Consider the following 14,502-nt stretch of genomic DNA (forward strand, 5'->3'; position numbering starts at 1 on the left):
AACTTCCTAGAAATTGTAGGCATTATTTATTAGAAGTCAGTAACCAACCCTAGGTTTTTCCTTATAGAAGTCCTTGGGAAAGGCCTACCCAAACATAAAATCTTTACTGTTGAATATAATTGCTACTAATTGACAAATTCAGGCCTTTGTCACTCATGCATATACTCTGTGCATACTTTTTAATTTAACAAATAAAAAGAATAATATTAGTCAATCTAGTTTTCACTGCAATATTATATTGTAATATATTGTTACATACAAAGAAACCTAAAAAAATCTCAAATTCATCATGACTGAATAGAAGCTTCGAATTGATTTTCTTATATCTAATGAAGAGCCCCAGCTTTAAGACAAAATTGATGAAACCTAAAAGAATCTTTTCTTACAGTACAAATAAGGCATTTTGCATATGTGCATCCTACTAAAAGATTAATAGATAGTTTAGAAATTAAAATATTTAATTCTCAATGATATCTGCATACTTAACATTAACGTTTCTTACTAAGAAATACTTGAACAATTGCACCTTCTGGATTTGCAAAGTAAAAATTTCTGCATTTTTCTCTGAAAACCTCTGGCATTAATTCTATATGAACATTCTATACTGAGAGAAATAAACCTACATAATTGTTAGTTATTTCTAAATTTCCTGTTCTTCAAACTTTGAAACTCTGTTTAGTCAGTCATCAACGGGTTCTGGCATGAGGGTAAATGCAAATATTTAGAGTAAGAGTTATAAATATGGTTTAGAGATTCTCTTTACTCGGTAAACAGAAAAATAGCCCCAATGATTTTTAAGTGTTTTCTCATCTTTGTGCGAGAAGTTTAAAAATAGAGAGTAGTTAAGAAAAGTATTTTCTTTAGAAAGAAAAACAGTGTACTGATCATTTAGAAAAGAAAAAAAAAATACCTCAATTGAAATGTACATATACCTGGGATTTAAACCTGAGCCTTTAACCCTTTTGTTCTTTGTTTTGCATTCACTTTGATGGGATGGAAAAGGCACAGTTTTTAGGTAGATGAAATGGCACAGTTTTTAGGTAGATGAAATATCTCTGAACCAGTCTCCCATTTTCTGGCCACTCTGTCACTTTAAATCTGCACCCTTCTGCTACCCTCAGGACTCCCGAAGCTTCTCACTGAGTCATTCACACTAGGTTTGCCCTCCATCTAGCAATTCGTTTAGTCCAGCTTTTATACCATCTCCCACTCTGATAGGTTATACTTCTCTTTCTCTTAAAGATAAAGGGAAACATATTCATGGAAATGTAACAATATCTAATAATATCCTCAATATTTTATCAGAGACTATATAAACAACCACTTTACCCAAAGTCATTCCAAAATACAGGAAATTTGGATTCATTTGGAGAGAAAATTGGGGACAGAAAAATCTTACCATTTTTCTACTATAAAATGAACATATGCAGATCTTTCCTATCATGAACAGCTTGCATTGCTTTCTACAAAATACGGAGGAGTGGAAAATTGAAAGACTGTTAAGCATCAAATTAACCAATTGAAACATAATCAGTAATTTAACTTCTTATTCACTTATGGAGATACATTTCCCCCAAAAAAAGTTAGAACAAAAGTGTATAAACTTATATAGGTATTTATAATGCTAATAAAAGTGTATAAACTTATGTAGATATTGTAATCAAATAAAAAATTGGAATGTAATCCAAGCAATTGCTCCCTCATTTCCCTCCATAACCCATCCCCCCCAGATATTCACTTGAATTAGTGAGAAATATGGAATTGGCTGAAGATTTCATAGGGAATGAGGAGAAAAAACGGTTACATCATAAAATCCACCCCAGGTCACCATCTTTGGCTTGTCCAAACTTTTAAGTCCCTCTGCCCCCAAATCTCACATGATGAAAGAGTCCCTCTCCTTGACTTTCCTCATGTTACACTGGGCCTCTGGAATTTATATACATTTGAATTTCCTGACCTTTTACTTTACATTCCTCAGTTCTTCTCTGTGCGGTTTACTCCAGCTCAGTGTCCGTTTCTAGCTGCAGAATTGCACATGCACATCTGCATATATCTCTATGCCATACAGGTCAAGTTGGACTAAATCATCTGTAAGGATCCTTCCACCTTGAACATTCTGCAATTCCATGTTTTCAATGTGACAGCCTTATCAAATGAGAAAAGGACCTGAGTGGTAGGAAAGAATATATCAAGTTAGGCAATTAGGATTCAAGTTTGAGAGCCTGTTCATTCCTAAGCCTCACAATTACTCCTCAAGTATTATGCTCTAGCTAGTTCAGCTTAATATTTTTAAAGAATAAAAAGTTCATTTAAACTTATTTAAACTATATTAATGAGACTTTCTCATATCTTTTTATCAAGTTTTTCAAATGCAAGAAAAATACAGCTATGTCTGCAATCCATGTTTATTCATTCTTAATAAATTAACAACGAATAGAATCTATAAACATATAAATTGAAATTAATATAATCCTGTCTCATAAGGATAGCCACAGATGGAAATTAAACAGAAATGAATGCACTTTGAGTCTATTCATATTCTGTTTTAAACATGAAATTCAAGAAACTTGTTACTTAAAAGAAGTTTAAAGTTACAAAATTGAACTTTATAAACCTTCTGTAAAACAACTAAGATTGTATAGCTAAAATAGTCTCATGTTGAAATTTTAGTGGATAGAGTTTAGAATGTTTTTATTAAAATGTTTTTATTTTTTCTCCTTGATGTCTTCTATAGCTTTAGACTTTGTGAGAGGTTTTGTAATCTTTTAGTGCCAGTTCTTAGCTAAAACTTTCTCAACCCATAACCCAGCTGAAGCTTGGAATTTAAGCCTTGAAATTCTCATGAATTTTCCAAGTAGCTATGTGTGCGCTGACATCAATAATGAATGACTTGATCCAAAAAAAGTGTAAGTTTTAAGAAATATATCACATAAATAATTGGCAGATGTTCACTTTTTCTCTAGAGAGAAATTCATCTCTAGCCTAATTATAATAAACTACATAATGTAAATGTTATCAAAATAATTGTAAAATATTTTTGGGTATTGAATTGAATTGTTCAGTATTTGTTTTTCATTATGTAGATATTGAAAAGAATAAAAATGTTTTGTTAGAATAATACTTTGAAATTTTGGTTTGCTAAAATCATTCACTTAACAATAATATATTGCAACAAAAATTTGCATTTAAATAAAGAACTAATTTTAGTAACATATGATGTTGACAATGGCACTCTTTTTCCAAAATGCTTCCGATTTACAGTAGTGACACATCCTGTGTATTTAACAGCAATAAATTAAGTTACTAGATAAAATACAGATAAGTATTACTTTCATTCAATTTTAATTTTTAAATTTATACTGTTTATTTTTTCAGTTATGAATGTATTAGAAACAAATGGCTGTGTTTAAAGCATTTAATGTCTTGAAAGCAAATGGCTGTGTTGATGAGTCCAAAGTTATATCTGCAGTTACATGGAAAATTGACAAAAAATGCACATCAGGAGTGATGACATCTAAAAGCAAATATTGGCCAGCATCAACAAACGTGCTAATTATTTAACAACAGCATTCTTGTTGACAGGGCACAATCCATAAGACAATGTTTCATACTTATTTTAAGGAGCTGATTTCAAGGAGCTCACAATGTAACAAGGGAGACAGGAAAATAAGATAATTATAGTGAAACATTATAAATTATATGCATGTAGAATACAAGGTACTCCTGGGATAATAAAGAAGCAGTGGAGGAGAAGCTCTAAATCCAAGGACAATCTCATGTGTAAATAAGCTGTGTGAGCTCTAACTTCCTTAGCTACCTATACAATCCAACAGACTTCAAATTTCAAATTTGTATTCACTGTCTTTATTTTTGCTTGTGAAGATACCTTTTCCTGGAGAAATGGAATGAGTTGGCAGAGGACTGAAGAAAGTAAGGAGGATATGATGATGTGTAATTTCTAAATGTTTGATAAAAGATCCAAGCAAAGAATTAGATCCCAGCTTCAAAGACAATGAAACTTCCTACAGAACTTTAAGAAAGAAAAGAAACGCAGGTTGGCAGGCAGAAAAAAAAAAAAAAAAAAAAAAAAAAGCAGAGTTCGCAATTATCTGGGTTTCCAGGCAAAACTAAGCATGAAAATGATCATTTCTCTCTCCCATTCCATGGCCTTCTGTATACCTCAAACATCTATCTCTTAGGGGTCCCACCTTTCCAACTACTACTCAGCCTCTAAGTTCCATGTGCCTCCTTTCTAACATAAATCTCATACCAAAACTTCCCTTTCTTAACCTGTTGGCAAACTCGGGTAGGTCTTAAAGATTAAAAATCTTACTAAGCTAATTCCACAAAATCTCACAAAACCTCTCATCTCAACCCCATGCTCCTAATCTCATCAACACTCCATTTCCTCCCCCATATCTAACCTTTCTAGAATGGAGGCATTTTATTGTAGAAGGGACTGCCGTCATGCCAGTTAATTCCTAATGGATGGAATTTCAAACGGGTGACAAAGTGGAAAAAGAACCTGAAACAGTGGTTCCACGGTTCTTCGAATCTCACCATGGGAGTCCTATCCCACTAGAACAAAAGGTTAACTGACCCTTGTAAATAACTGTTAGGGTCTGAACTTTGGTGCTTGAACTTTGGAATCTCTGTTTGACTGTTCAGAAAGCTTTTTTCCTTTTCTATTTGGATCATTGAGGTTTTTAGATTAATGTTTGCATACAAAATAAATGCTACAATTTATATCCTACATCCCCCAATATAATAAGTTTCTTGAAAGCACTAACTATGGCTTATCCTCACTATATCTAACACTAGATCCAGATCATGCCTTGGATACAGAAGCCATTCGAAACTTTCATTGACTGTCAATTTAATTTGTCAGATCAAGAGTCAACTGTACCCATATGGTAAATGTCCATGAGCAACTTGATACCATGCATCCTCTACATTTGTCTTTTCTCATTAGAATGCAATCCAGAAATTAGTGTAAAGGGATACCACAAAGGTAAACAGGCTAGCAGAAGCTGCCTTACATCAATCCTGACCAACCAAAGAGGTTAAAAATATTCTAGTCACTAGCCAAAACAGGGTCTATTTAAATAGCCCAAAGATATACCCTATTGGCCCAGCAGCCACACCACATTCATTGCCCAGAATGTTACTCAATACTTACAATGTGCTGTTATGGCTGGCTCTTCTTTGGCCTCCCCACTCAAATCCAAGTCCCAACCCAGTACTAATTCCCATTGATATTATTTTGTATTTGGTTTAGGTGAGTAGATAAAGGGGATGCTAAAGGAGTTTAAATATGAAAATCTTTCCAGTGACTCAACCACTCTGTGAAGCAATGTTTTTTGTTGTAGAGAAACTTGCTCATGGCCACTTACTACATTGGTGCAGTTACTTCTTGATTGGCCAAATTAAACTAACAGTCACAAGTCTGTCCATTCAAGGGTTATTCTTTCTTTCAATCTCACTGTACCTTAAAACTGTTCATAATCATAGAAAATATCAAATATGAAATGTACCTACAAGCACGGGGAGGAGGATATTGGGGATACTGCTTTACTCACTAGGAAAAATCCAGTGTAGTTAAATATTAACACAGGTACCTTTATTTTTAAACTAAAACATACATTTTATAGTAAAAAAAATAGTCAGTGATGATATTTCATGCTATTTCTACTATTCTTTGTCATCCACATCCTGGGGTATACGTAACTAATTTATCCATGCATTAGAAACTGTTCTGTTTGTAGTCATGATCATCTAGGAAAAACCTCTATACCCTGTGAACTCAAGCTTATTTCCTAATGTCATATGGCACAACTCCAAAATCTGGATTAGCCTTGACCTTTCTTCTATAAGGGCCTCATTGCCAAAATTTCTACAACACACCTACTATAGAAAGTTCCTAATTTTCAACTATCTTTAGAACAACTTTCAAACAGGGTCATGAAATAAATTTAGGATGTCATGGCCAGTATTGTTTAGTAAAATAAAATTAATAGAATAGAATTGATCAGGATAAATTGCCTATAGTGGGATTAGTACCATTTTGTGAAAGTTTTGTTATACAGGTGTATATCAGGTCATCATGTAAAATCTGCGTTTTACTCAGGTCACTGTCAAAAAAACTTGGAAATCCATTCCTCCTCATGAAACCCACTTGACATCACTTCGGTATGTCAGTGTGCTCTTAGTCAATTGGCCATTTTCCCTCCATAACCCCCATCTAATTTTTTTCAAAAATGTACCCATTTGGCTTATGATACCATAAGTTTTCATGCCACACCATTTGATAGCTTCAGAGTACCTTTAATAGTTTCTTCTCCTTAACTTAAAGTATCCAATATGTCCCTAAACAGTTTTGATCTATCTGTTAGTTAAATTGTTTTGACCCATTTTCACATTTATTCTTATTCACCAGGGCACCGACACCAGTTTGGTTCGGGCTCTCACCAAATCACACCTGAGTTATTACAATAAACTCTGAATTAATGATCATACTTCTACTCCCTATCTACTCTGATGAATACTAAAACTTTCCTCTCTTTACGATGTTTTATTTGTTCCCCATAACATTTTAAATAAATGCCAAGCTTCTTGCTTTGGTATTCAAAATGTTCTGTAATCTAGCAGGACAAGGTGGCTCAGACCTATAATCCCAACACTGTGGAAGGCCAAACTGGGAGGACTGCTTGAGCCCAGGAGATTGATACTAGCCTGGACAACAAAGTGAGATCCTGTCTGTACACACACACACACACACACACACACACACACAAATTAAATTGCTCAGGAGTGGTAGTGCACACCTATAGTCTCAGCTGCTCAGAAGGCTGAGGTGGGAGATTGCTTGAGCCAGGAGTTCAAGTCTGTGGTGAGCTATAATCATGCCACTGTACTCCAGCCTGGGCAACAAAGCAAGACCCTGTCTCCAAATTAAAAAAAAAAAAACAAAAAAACAAAAAAAAAGCAACATACTCTGTAATCTGATTCCACTAGTTTATAATGTCCCTGAAAGCAGAAGCTCTGTCTTTCTTTATCACAGCAATATCCCCAGTGGCTAGCAAATGACTGGCATGTGTGTGTTCAATGTCTGTTAAATAGGTGAGGAGACAAATGAACAAATATGTGAAGAAATGACCTCCATAATATTATCTGTTATTCTCTTTCATGAATAAATTTTCCCATTGACTCAGTAATACTCCCTGTAACATATTTTGCAAGCCTACAAGGTGTTAAATGCCATAGTAGATGAGAAGATGTGCAAGGTGCTATTAGGTCATCTTCCTTTTACCCAGGGGGTCATGTTCATTTTCAGACGCAAATCTCTGCTTATTGGACTTTCTCCCACCATGATGATTTCCCCTGCTTTGTATCTACCTAAATCTTCCCGTCTCCAGAGCACACCTCCAGACCTTCTCTTTTCCCAGGCTTACATTCTTCTCACTGTCTTCTGATGATCTCTATTACTTTGTTTTCATTCTCAGTTACATCTCTTGAATTTATTTATTTATTTTTTAAATTTATTTATTATTATTATACTTTAAGTTGTAGGGTACATGTGCATAACGTGCAGGTTTGTTACATATGTATACTTGTGCCTTGTTGGTGTGCTGCACCCATCAACTCGTCATTTACATCAGGTATAACTCCCAATGCAATCCCTCCCCCCTCCCCCCTTCCCCCTCCCCATGATAGGCCCCGGTGTGTGATGTTTCCCTTCCTGAGTCCAAGTGATCTCATTGTTCAGTTCCCACCTATGAGTGAGAACATGCGGTGTTTGGTTTTCTGTTCTTGTGATAGTTTGCTAAGAATGATGGTTTCCAGCTGCATCCATGTCCCTACAAAGGACACAAACTCATCCTTTTTTATGGCTGCATAGTATTCCATGATGTATATGTGCCACATTTTCTTAATCCAATCTGTCACTGATGGACATTTGGGTTGATTCCAAGTCTTTGCTATTGTGAATAGTGCCGCAATAAACATACGTGTGCATGTGTCTTTATAGCAGCATAATTTATAATCCTTTGGGTATATACCCAGTAATGGGATGGCTGGGTCATATGGTACATCTAGTTCTAGATCCTTGAGGAATCGCCATACTGTTTTCCATAATGGTTGAACTAGTTTACAATCCCACCAACAGTGTAAAAGCATTCCTATTTCTCCACATCCTCTCCAGCACCTGTTGTTTCCTGACTTTTTAATGATCGCCATTCTAACTGATCGCCATTCTAAGAGCCCGCATCTCCAAGACAATCCTAAGTCAAAAGAACAAAGCTGGAGGCATCACGCTACCTGACTTCAAGCTATACTACAAGGCTACAGTAACCAAAACAGCATGGTACTGGTACCAAAACAGAGATATAGACCAATGGAACAGAACAGAGTCCTCAGAAATAATACCACACATCTACAGCCATCTGATCTTTGACAAACCTGAGAGAAACAAGAAATGGGGAAAGGATTCCCTATTTAATAAATGGTGCTGGGAAAATTGGCTAGCCGTAAGTAGAAAGCTGAAACTGGATCCTTTCCTTACTCCTTATACGAAAATTAATTCAAGATGGATTAGAGACTTAAATGTTAGACCTAATACCATAAAAATCCTAGAGGAAAACCTAGGTAGTACCATTCAGGACATAGGCATGGGCAAAGACTTCATGTCTAAAACACCAAAAGCAACAGCAGCAAAAGCCAAAATTGACAAATGGGATCTCATTAAACTAAAGAGCTTCTGCACAGCAAAAGAAACTACCATCAGAGTGAACAGGCAACCTACAGAATGGGAGAAAATTTTTGCAATCTACTCTTCTGACAAAGGGCTAATATCCAGAACCTACAAAGAACTCAAACAAATTTACAAGAAAAAAACAAACAACCCCATCAAAAAGTGGGCAAAGGATATGAACAGACATTTCTCAAAAGAAGACATTCATACAGCCAACAGACACATGAAAAAATGCTCATCATCACTGGCCATCAGAGAAATGCAAATCAAAACCACAATGAGATAACATCTCTTGAATTTATATGATTTTATTAAATTGTAATCATTTTATAAGAGTAAACATTTGCCCTGTTCACTGTATTCTTCACAAAATCTCAGTTCAGTACTAGACAGTAGATAGTAATTAAACCTATGAATTAAATTCAGTGAGTAAAAACTTTCCAAGTGATTGTATTATGAAAAAACAAAGAAAGATTGCTATATCCCCGTCTCTAGCAAATTTAAGATTCACATAAGTAATCACATACATTCCTAGCATGTAGCAAGTGCTCTATAAATATTTGTTGATTGAATGAATGAATGAATAAATAAATAAATGAACAAATAAGCCACTTCCAGTCTGATGTCCATCTACTCCGTGATATCCATGAAAGTATAATAAAAGTCCATGAGTTTATTGCCAATAGTAATTGAAAATAACAATAATAGAAATTTTGCATTTATTCATTATAAAGCTGCAAACACTAAAATCTCAAGTGTATTTATTTTGGATTAGAACTATATTAACTCTACTGAACCACTGAGTGTGTGAGGGGAAAGAGGACAGCAGGGGACGCTCTGTTTGTTTAGCAAGCACTTATAAAATGCCTTCAAACATGCCAGTCCCTGTTCTCAGCAGTGCTTTACCAGCAGTAGCATATTTGCTCTTCTGGAAATCTTACTAGAATAGCATTGTCATTACTGCATTTTACAACTGAGGAAACTGAGGTTAACATAAAGTAGCTAAGATTAAGTAAGTTGCCCAAGGTCAATAGCTAGTGAACAAAACAGCAAAGAGACGTTCAAGATACATATATGCTATGATGCCTTTCAAAAAATTAGGACAACTATTCTCTGACAGTCCCTCAAAACTATTATTATGTTGACAAAGCTACATTCATTGTTATTGGCAATAGAAAATTTGGGGGAGGAGGGAGACTGAATTGCGACCTGAGATGAGGGTGTACCCTTTTCGTCTTGTGCTTTATTATTTGTTTATCTTAAATAGGCTTTCTAAGTGTCATAAAGGCCTTGCTTTGTACCTTTCCTGTAACCCACAGCAGCAAAACAAATCATTAGTCCATGGGGCAGTACATGCCGAAGAAGAAAACAGACACTGGCAACCATGTTGGGAATGAGAAACATCCATGACTATTTCTAATTTCAGAGTCTCACAATAAATACAAGATGAAATCTACTGTTTCATATTGCTTTATTCTATCATTTCTTTTTTCTTGAGACTGAGTCTTTCTCTTATCACCCAGTCTGGAGTGCAATGGCGCAATCTCAGCTCCCTGCAACCTCTGCCTCCTGGGTTCAAGCGATTCTCCTGCCTCAGCCTCCTGAGCAGCTGGGATTATGGGCCCTGCTAATTTTTGTGTTTTTAGTAGAGATGGGGGTTTCCCCATGTTGGCCAGGCTGGTCTTGAACTCCTGACCTCAGGTGGTTGGCACTCCTCAGCCTCCCAAAGTATTGGGATTACAGGCATGAGCCACCACACCTGGCCTATTCTACAATCTTTTAAATAGCCACACAAAGCATTATTTTATATTTTAACTGATACTCTTTTTACTTATTACTTTGTCACTGCTAGAAAACATGTAAAAAGAATACTCTTGAAAACTCGTAAAGTCTTTTTAACCTACACCAACTTCTGATCTTCCGGGAAGATTAGGTTTGAATTTGTTTTTGGTTTAGCTGTACTGATGATTACATTTGTGGAATTTGTTTAAAGACAGATGGTTGCTCAGATGCAAAACTGCTGGATTAAGCAGAAGCAGAGTGAAGTGGAATGATAAATACAAATGCAAGTCATGTGAAGGCAGCAATCAGAATAAAACAAGGTATTCATGAGAATGAGAGTCCTTCCAGTAATAACTACTTAGAGATTTTCTGGGTGAGATATACAGTCACTTCATAGAACTACTGCTGCACATTTTTGTTTATTTCTTATTTATTCACTGAGCACACTCAAATGAATATCTAGTGTCTGTTCTACTTCCCACATATTTCTAGGGTCCGAGCTAGGTACCACATGAAATATTACTGTGCATTGATTAAGAGCATTAGTTTGGAATTAGACTTCTCAAGTTTGAATACCAGCTCCACTTCTTACTAGCTGTGTGGGCAAGGTACTTCAACACGCTGTGCCTTGATTTTCTCTCTTGAAAATAAATAATAATCTTAATTTATGGGGTAGCTGTAAGAATTAAATTAGTTAATGCTTATCAAGTATAAACATTGCCTTCCTTGTATTGACACTCAACGAATTTTAACTAGTGTTATCATTAATGCCGTAAGAAAAACAGGGGAGACCAGCATAGGGTCTTACTTCAAAAGTGTTCAAGTGAAATTGCAATTATAAATATGCATGCGAGGGCACTTAACTAACAAGGCAAAGGTATTTGGCTAGCCGTGAACTAACATAGAGACTCTACGGTTGTTCACACAGGAAGGAAGAAAGTTCTATGGATTCAAGTGCTTAGAGATGTGACTTAACTAGGTCTCAAAAAATGGGTACAACTTGGACATTTTGCTATCCTCATTATTCAAACCAATTCAGTATTAAGAGAATAGAAAAGAATCTTAGGCCTGGAAAAGTCCTTAGAGATCATTGGTTTCATTTCCTTTGTTTTACAGATTAAAATATAAAGGCCAGTTAACCAAACCATCAGCAAATTTTTTTGATTACTTACCATGTGCCAGTCTCTATTCTAAGTGCTAGGGATTCAACATTGAATAGACTGTACATATTCTTTGACCTGAAGGAGTTTACATTCCAGTGCAGAAGACAGCAAATTAACAAGTAAATAAATAAACCTTCCATGTACTGATAAGTTGAAGATGATAATAAAATCAGGTACTGAGAGTGAGTATGATAGTGAAGGGCTACAGCTTTCCTGAAGGTGTCAGAGAAGGGCTGTCTGAGGAAGTAACACTCTCATTGAGATCTGAATGATGGTAATAGCAAGCAAAGTGGTCAGCAGTGGCCTGACTATTCTGAAAATGTTTTCGTTGTGAATATATTTTGTGAGCAGCACTGTCAGTAATCACTGAAAAATTAGGTGTGAGGTGTAAGAAAGAAAAAAGATTCAATAATGACTTAGGTTTGACCTAAACAACTGAGAAAATGCTGTCACCATTTACAGAAACAGAAAAGGCCGGGGAATGGGGGGTACATGGAAAGGGGGAAATGGGAGAATATACACTAGGCTTAAGGAAGGTAGTTACTAGTTCTGTTTGGCCTTGTTAAGTTTGAAATACTTGTTAGACATCCTGGTAGAAATGTGATGTTGTACAATATATGAATCTAGAATTCATGGGAGGACTTCCGGCAACGGATAAAAATTTGAAAATAATAGTACATAGATAGTGTTCAAAGAGATCATCTGATCACCCAGGAGGAAAATGTAGACAGGAAAAAGATGAAAGTTGAGGGCGGAAACTTCCATACTACATTTAGGGGTCTGAGGGTGGAGGAGGGGCCAGAGGAAGCCAGTGAAATGGAGAAGGTGAAAAGTAAGAGGAAAATCAAGAGCATCTGTGATGTACAAGTCTAGAAAAGTAGACTCAGACACTTATGCAATGTAATGTTGCTTGTTAGTAGCAGAGTTAGGACTGTTATTATCATTCTACAACTAACTTATAAGCACTTTAAAGACAGTAGAGGCTAAAATTCCCAGTTATTTTATTTCTTTGTCACCAACAGTACTTAAGAGAGTTAAATATATGGTGAAACATATGGGGCAAACTCACTACATTATTATTAATTGCTTATATATATATGAAACAAAATAAAAGCTAAGTTTACCTTGATAGGAAAACTTAATTTGAATTTGTTTTCAGTTTCCAGGCTTCCATTTTTACTTATTTGCAGTCCTACTGAGTGCCAAATTAGTATTTTTTTCTAATATCACTTGGTTATCCCCATGAACCATTATTGGATAATCACATCACACTCTGATTTAGAGACATAATACCTATCTTGGTGATATATATATTGGTGCTTATGTATCTTGACACTAAGATTTAAATAATCTGCACAGAGAACAAGATAGATTTCCAGTTGTGTTTGATTTGGACAAAGAGTTAACTCAATGTAAAATCCTAAGATTTTACATTGTTTTAAAAACAGTTTTACTGGCTAGGCATATGCAGACACTCCTCACATCTTATACAAAAATTAACTCAAGATGGATTAAAGACTTAAACATAAGACCTAAAACCATAAAATTCCTAGAAGAAAGCCTAGGCAATACCATTCATGACATAGGCATGGGCAAAGACTTCCTGTTTAAAACACCAAAAGCAATGACAACAGAAGAGAAGCCAAAATTGACAAATGGGATCTAATTAAACTAAAGAGCTTCTGCACAGCAAAACAAACTATCATCAGAATGAACAGGCAACCTACAGAATGGGTGGGGGAAATTTTTGCAACCTATCTATCTGATGAACGGCAATATCCAGAATCTACAAAGAACTTAAACAAATTTATAAGAAAAAATAAACAACCCCATCAAAAAGTGGGAAAGAATATGAACAGACAGTTCTTAAAAGAAGATATTATGTAGCCAGCAAACATATTGAAAAGCTCATCATCAGTGGTCATCAGAGAAATGCAAATCAAAACCACAATGAGATACCATCTCATGTCAGTTAGAATGGCCATCATTAAAAAGTCAGGAAACTGACTTTTTAACTGACTCTCCAGATGCTGGAGAGGATGTGGAGAAATAGGAATGCTTTTACACTGTTGGTGGGAGTGTAAATTAGTTCACCATTGTGGAAGACAGTATGGAGATTCCTCAAGGATCTCGAACTAGAAATACCATTTGACCCAGCAATCTCATTACTGGGTATATACCCAAAGGATTATAAATCATTCTACTACAAAGACACATGCACACGTATGTTTATTGTGGCACTATTCACTATAGCAAAGGCTTGGAGTCAACCCAAATGTCCATCAATAATAGACTGGATAAGGAAAATGTGGCATATATAGACCATGAAATACTATACAGCCATAAAAAAGGATGACTTCATGTCCTTTGCAGGGACATGGATGAAGCTGGAAACCATCATTGTCAGCAAACTACCACAAGAACAGAAAAACAGGCACTGCATGTTCTCACTCATAAGTGGGAGTTGAACAATGAGAACACGTGGACACAGGGAAGGGAACATCACACACCAGGGCCTGTTGAGGAGTTTGTGGCTAGCAGGAGGATAGCATTAGGCGAAATACCTAATGTAGGTGACGGGTTGATGGGTTCAGCAAACCACGACAGCACACGTAAACCTGTGTAACAAACCTGCATGTTCTGCACATGTACCCCAGAACTTAAAGTATAATTTTAAAAAAGAAAAAAACAATTTTAAGCCTTTGTGAAACAGAAAACTATTAATATGCACATTAATTCCTTACACAGATTTTGCAAATTAAAAGCAAAGACACACCACAAAAATCTCTAATACAAGATAGGAGACTG

The 14,502-nt window shown here is 35.7% G+C and overlaps 1 protein-coding gene across 3 annotated transcripts in view; it reads right to left on the reverse strand.

The window, feature by feature from the left end:
* Positions 1-1,349: 1,349 nt before the first annotated feature.
* Positions 1,350-14,502, reverse strand: part of LOC114678160 (uncharacterized) — a 150,420-nt gene continuing 137,267 nt past the window's right edge. Inside the window, exons 5-7 of one of the 3 annotated variants that reach the window (XR_013417910.1) lie at positions 6,825-6,913; positions 1,958-2,166; positions 1,350-1,463 (exon numbers count right to left, since the gene is read on the reverse strand). The gene's annotated coding sequence lies outside the window, so the exon portion shown is untranslated. Of the gene's footprint in view, positions 1,464-1,957; positions 2,167-6,824; positions 6,921-14,502 lie in introns of all 3 variants that reach the window. The other 2 variants (XR_013417911.1, XR_013417906.1) reach the window with 2 other exon arrangements.

This window comes from Macaca mulatta, chromosome 5, assembly GCF_049350105.2.
Source record: "Macaca mulatta isolate MMU2019108-1 chromosome 5, T2T-MMU8v2.0, whole genome shotgun sequence".
Lineage (NCBI taxonomy): Eukaryota > Metazoa > Chordata > Mammalia > Primates > Cercopithecidae > Macaca > Macaca mulatta.